At 40.0% G+C, this 6,435-nt stretch overlaps 1 long non-coding RNA gene across 1 annotated transcript; it reads left to right on the top strand.

Moving 5' to 3' along the window:
- Positions 1-562: 562 nt before the first annotated feature.
- On the top strand, positions 563-3,954 carry LOC118011994. The gene is made up of 3 exons (XR_004679588.1): positions 563-1,429; positions 2,490-2,572; positions 3,648-3,954. It is a non-coding gene; the product is annotated as an uncharacterized LOC118011994 (long non-coding RNA).
- Positions 3,955-6,435: the final 2,481 nt, after the last annotated feature.

The following is a 6,435-nucleotide window of genomic DNA, read 5'->3' on the forward strand; positions in this document are numbered from 1 at the left end:
GTGGCATTCTTGGGTTCAATTTTTATTTCCTTTTGGAAGTCATTTGTGTTTTGAAGGAGTAGAATGTATCGATTCCATTTTAAGAAGAAAGTCAGCGGAAAAAAGTTTGCTATATAAAACCTTGCTTCACAGTTAACTTTCATATCTGTTTCACATATTGAGGATTTTTAAAATGTATTCTCCTTCCAAAACTTTTCTATAGATTTAGAGAATGTTGAGGGTAGAAGAGAAGGAATGCACATTCTCTCTGGTGAAGCAATTAAACGTTTCTGTTTCCAATTATTTTCATAAGATTTCCATAAAATAGTTGAATAAGAAATATTTTTTTTGCCAATTCTGGTGTCCAATCTTACTAAGTAATATCAACAGAGTTGGGCTAAATCTTATTTTTCCAGGATATTTAACTAATTCTCATTGCTGTTTCTATTGGCAGATATTTTCCTTCTGAATCTGACTCTACATTTTATCTTCAAAGAATGAACTATTTTTCTGTCTACTAAGAACACTATGAGACAGAAAGGCATTTTTTAAAAATTTTCCTTTCCTTATAATCAAAGCTAGAACCTCTCAGGCTGCCAAAATAATTTGTCTCTTTCCTAAATTGATGTTGTTAAAGAGTTATACATTGGGCTTGTAGTTTTTCTTAAAAGTTTGAATAGCTAATTTAGGATTCACAAATCAATCATATAGTAAGTGCTAGGAATATTAATAGATACCTAAAGGAGTACCACAGTTGTACAGCTGAATGTGAGGTCAAAGGAAAGATGCTAAATCGGGAAACGGTATATTTCCGAACTTTTGCAAAGGCACTCCTTACTTTGATCTAGGAAAAACATATTTATAAAATCAAGGTCAAGAGGTATCATTTCAATTTCTGATGTTCGGACTGACAATGCTAGTGTGCTTTGCTATAGTGGATTATTGAAAATATTTCAATTGCCTAATTAAGACCTATATCCCAGCAATGATTTAGGGCATCAAGCCCTTTGCAGTATCCTGGTGCCTAACTCAGTTCTTAAGCCTCAAATCTCTTTTTCATCCATTTTCCTTCCGTTAAAAAATTTTATAAGTGATGCGTTTAAATATTTTCCTCCTTATCTTTTTCTGTTCTGCTTTTCCCAATCCTAGACTAAGACTTCCTTATGCTTGTTCCCCTTTGGGTGCTTTCTATTTATTAGTATTTTTCTCTAGTGAGATTCCTTCCAATGACTAGTTAAGGAGCTGCTGACTAAAGACATTTTTATAAATAATTTTTAGTGGTATTTGACTATGGTTTGGATTGGAGTGCAATCATAGGATTTGGAATTTTCACTAACGTCGACTCCCTTGTATGTGCACTCAGGGGTATATCCTGATGTTTGAAAAATGGAAAATAATCGGGCGTGGGGAGAACGAGGAGCACGAGGAAGAGGAAGAAGTTGAAAAAGTGGTAGGAGCCTTTCTTCCAGGCATGTTTCCCAATCCCATCTGCCTTCCGACAACTTCTAGCAACTGAGGTCTGAAGACATAATTTTTAATTAGCCTCCTTTGCTTCACACCCAGAGGCATTGCTGAATTCAGACCCGCATCATTTCTCACCTGAATTTTTGCAGTAGCCTGTTAACTTGTCTTCTTGCCCTGTGGTCTTGCCCTGCGGCAAACCATCTCCTACGTGTCATCAGGAAATTTTTACTTGTAACAAATTTGATCATGCCCAGCCCCCTATTAAAAACTTCTTCAGGGATGGGTCACATCTTCTACCTTCGCCTGTGGTAAAATTGTCTATTATACATGATGAGGTAATCAAGAAACTGGTCAGAGAAGGTACAGCCATTTATTAAAAATCCTCAGCCCAGAAACAACTCATTACTTCTGATCACATGCCATTGGCTAGAACTTGATCACATGGTCACACTTATTTGCAAAGCGGGCTGGGAAATGTAGTCTTATTAGTGTGCCTGGTCATAGGAGATGAGGATGTATTTGGGGGAGAGCTAGCCTTCTCTTCCAGAGTGTACTATTTTTAGAAACCCTCAGCCATCCACAATAAATATTCATTAGTTCAGAATTTCTCTCACTAGCAGAAAAAGAGAACTGACATTTATTGAATGTTTACTGTGTGCTTAACATAGTTTTTCTGGGAGAGAGATTTGGTCTTACTCATCTTTCTATTTCCTGAACTTAGCAGATTGCCTAGGACACAATAAACCCCCCAGAAAGTCTTTGGTGAATGGAATTTCATATAAAAATATGAAATTTTTTTAAAACTGAGCTGTAACATCAGGCTTTCAGAGCCTTATTAATTTTTTACTTTTCTTCTACCTTTTTCCCCCATCCCTGTATGTTATGTTTTCCTTTTGTTTCTTATAGTGTTCATCTTGATTATTAATACAGATGGTCCCTGACTCATGATTGTTCGACTTATGATTTGTCAACTTTATGATGGTGGAGAAGCAATATGCATTTGGTAGAAACCATATTTCAAAATTTGGATTTTGATCTTTTTGCAGGCTAGTGATATACCATGTGATACTCTTGTGAAGCTGGGAAGTGACAGTGGCCGCAGCTCCTCATCAGCCTCATGATGACAAAGGTAAACAACTGATACACTTACCACCATTCTGTCCCCATACAACCACCCTGCTCTTCACTTTCAGTATAGTATTCAGTAAATTACATGAGATATTCAATGTTTTATCATAAAATGGTCTTTGTGTCAGATTATTTAGCTCAACTGTAGCCCAATGTAAGTATTCTGAGAATTTTTAAGGTAGGCTACACTGAGCTATGATGTAGGTTAGGTGTATCAAATGCATTTTTGACTCAGTGGCATTTTCAACTCCCTATGGGTTTATCAGGGTGTAAACCCATTGCAAGTCAAGGAAAATCTGTACTCTTCTGTTCCGATGCTAATGAAAATGAGCTCTTCAACATCACTTGAAGGCAAGAGTTACTATTCTTCAATAGGTGCCCCAAATGGACTTCTGCTTGGTTCTGCCCTTACTAGAAAGGTGATTCAGATGAGCTCACAATTTTCACATGTTTGACTGCTGATGACTAGGGATGGTTTTTCTGGGTTATTCCTTAAGAAGCACATTTAGAAAGGAAGGGAGAACTGAAGCCCAAGTCATCAGCCCTCTAGGCAAGGAAATTTCTTTCAAATTCCAAAGGAGTATGTGCCCACTCACTCCTCCTCCTTATTGTAAAAACAAACCACAGTCATTTAGAGTTGAAATGTGGCTCTGAGGCCCTGGTTAATCTTGATGCCTTTTCTGTAGAAGTGAGAGTGGGAAGGAGGGGAGGAGGAGTCTCATAAGCTGGAAGGTTTAGAAGAGAAGTTGTATCTGTAGGTCACAAAGGGTTACAGAAGAGAGGATGCTGGCTTGAGAAGGAAAGAGCCTCCTCATAGCCAGCCAGGTGAGCCCCTAAGCAACCTTACAACCCCATCAACCCCGACAATCAGGGAAGAAATGGGTGTTGGAGCCAAATCAACTTCACATCTCAAAGGGAAGTCTTCTGTTTCAAACAGTCACATTCACTCGGTGGTCAGAGGCTAGCCCCAATTTTATCGTCAAGAAAGCCAAGGTCTCACATCTTGTTTCCCCAGTGTCAGTTTAATGCCAATGCCCTTTGTAATCTTGCCTCATGTTTTCTCTCATGTTGTCTAGATTAGGTCAGGAATGGGCTGATTCCCAGGTTTTCTGGGCTGAGGGATCCCAAAGGCTCCAGCACGCCATTCCCTAACTATCGCCACATAATGTGGTGTGCCCTGCTCATCCTTCTGCTGTTAAGCTTACGAGTGGCACCTCCGTGGACCTCTGAGGGCTCTCGAGTCCCATGAGTGAGCCGGGCCAGCCTGAATTTGCTTTGAACAAAGGTGAGACCCTCACACCTCGATACACTCACCAATAACTAACCACTTTGGCCAGTGGTGCTGGCCTCTACCCCACGTTTTTAGAAGGAAGCCGCCAAATTTCATGAGACTGAGAAAATTCTCATGGTAGGAAATGCTCTCTCTCAATAAACTTTATCTACAGCAAATGTCATTTTCCAACTAAGCTCTGGCACTATCTCTACCTTGAAACTTCAATACTAAATGTCTATTTCCTTATCCCTTTCTCAGAATGACTTAGCATTGTCTCAAGTGATTTATTACCAACATGCCAACATTTCTCTCTTCTTTTTTTTTTTTTTAAAGACTTTATTTGACAGGGAGGGAGAGAAAGAGATGGAACACAAGCAGGGGGAGAGGGAGAAGCAGGCTTCCCGCCGAGCAGGGAGCCTGATGTGGGGCTCGATCCCAGGACCCTGGGACCACGACCTGAGCCGAAGGCAGACGCTTAACGACTGAGCCACCCAAGCGCCCCAACATTTCTCTCTTCTTTTCTCTCGTCTTTGAGGTAAGAATCCTACAGAAGGGCAGATCTCTATAAAGCTGGATTCAGCTTTTTCTGTCTACACCTACCTCTGGGGAGCCCAGAAGGGTTGCTTCCTCTGGTTGAGAATCATTGAGAAAAGCCCAAGACAGGGAAATGGGAAGCCCTGAACTCTGAACTCTATTTAGGGACTCAAGGGATAATTTTGGAGGTGTCATCATTTGCGACAATGTTGAACAGTTTGCTCTGAAGAACTCAGCGTAAGGACTAGCTGTCAAGTAGTTATTTTCTTTCATGTTTTCAACTGCAGATTTTTAAAGCCACTTTATAAGTGTTTCTCATGACTCCACATACAACCAATTAGTTCTGTCTCCAAGCTACATAGTAAATGTTCATCAGGCAGAGAGGTCACACATTACTCCCACTGAAGGTTCTGGCCGTGGAATTGAAATGTTTCCATCATCACTACTTTGGACATTCCCAGAGTGACACTAACCAGCTTGTAAAGCTGGATAAACTGTCTATATTTGAAATAGTTGGTGATAAAATTGGTCAAGGAATAATTACGATGATATCATATCCGGCAAACCTCTTGCAAAAGAAAGTACTTTTAAAGGAAACACAAAAAGGGAATTTTCAAATACTATTTGACTAGTACAACTATGGAAAAAAATTTTTTTAAGCTAACAGGAAATGCATCTGAAAGTTGTTTGCCCTAACTGTCTGAGAAGGCGTGTGGAATGAATGAGTCCTGCTGTTCTCTAGAATTACCTCACCATGGATGCTGGCATGGGTGCCCACAGCAGCAGAGTGCTGGTCATGCATCTAGTATGGGTGGCTGTCTCCCCTCTCTCTCAAGCTTGGAGCAGAGTTCTTCCTCAAATTTGTCAACTTTGGGGTCACTGTATTGTTTCTGTTTACCTTTTGGCTGGTTTTTACCCCCTGAGGACTAGTCTCTCGGTCTTCAGTCTGACAAAGGTCATTCCAAGGAAGACGATGAATGAAGAGTGAGGCATTCATATGACATTATGTAGGCTTTCTTTCTCTGCCTTTGCGGGGGAAAAAAGGAAAAACAAACCCTGAAGAATAAAAACCAGGTCAGTACTTTTTTATTTTCAAATACAAAGATGAGGTTACCCAAGTTGGCAGTGATCTCTTGTAGTGAAACAATCACAGCCAGAAAAACATGGAAACCAGATTACGGCTCCATTTTGGCTTTCACGCTCACTAGTTGTGTGAATTTGGGCAAGTTGCTTGATCTCTCTGAGCCTCAGCCTCCTCACCTATAAAGTCAGGGGCTGTTAATGCCAATCCAACAATGTTACAGTGGAGATTAAATGAGATAATGTGCCTGTCAGAGGACCCAATCAATGTAGTTCTCTAGATCCCTTCATTCTGCATTCAAAAATTCATTTTGCATAGCCCTTCCTGAAACTATATGAGCCTTCTCTTTCCCCTTCCCCTAATACTCATCCTGAGTCATGGATAAAAGAGAAGTGAGTATCTGAGCAGGATAATGCTACACTTTAAAAATGAAGAGCTAAGCTTCTTTTGTATATTCTCTTTTAACTACAAGATGTGCTTCCATGGAAAAGCTATGTTTTATGCACTATACATCTGGCTCATAATTACTGAAGTTTCTTGAACTAGCTTCAAAAATATAATTTATTTTTCCTCTATACACTTCTAAGCATTACTGACTTACATAATTTTTCTCCTCCACATTTTTGACAGACTTTCTTTCTCTACATGGTTGAAATCTTTGCTCAAGCGGATGCCAGATTTTCACAGGTCCAATTAAAGTCCCCATTAATATACCTCACTTTGATCAAGGACTTGGCCTAATCTAATAGAACAATCCTATCACCAGTGAACCACTGGACTTCAAGAAAATTATTATTAGGGAAAATCCGCATTTCCCCTTCTTCTCCCAACAAAGGGTATGTGTAAGTGGCCAAAACTGATGTCCAAGGAGGGCTTAAAATCTGTCACAGCCAGGATTCCATCTGAGCATCTGAGTTCCAATAACATTGGATCCCGGTTCTCATAACATTCCCTGAGCTCTCCATGGAATCAATAT

The sequence above is a fragment of the Mirounga leonina genome, unplaced genomic scaffold (genome assembly GCF_011800145.1).
Source record: "Mirounga leonina isolate KUSES-001 unplaced genomic scaffold, KU_Mleo_1.0 Mir_151, whole genome shotgun sequence".
Lineage (NCBI taxonomy): Eukaryota > Metazoa > Chordata > Mammalia > Carnivora > Phocidae > Mirounga > Mirounga leonina.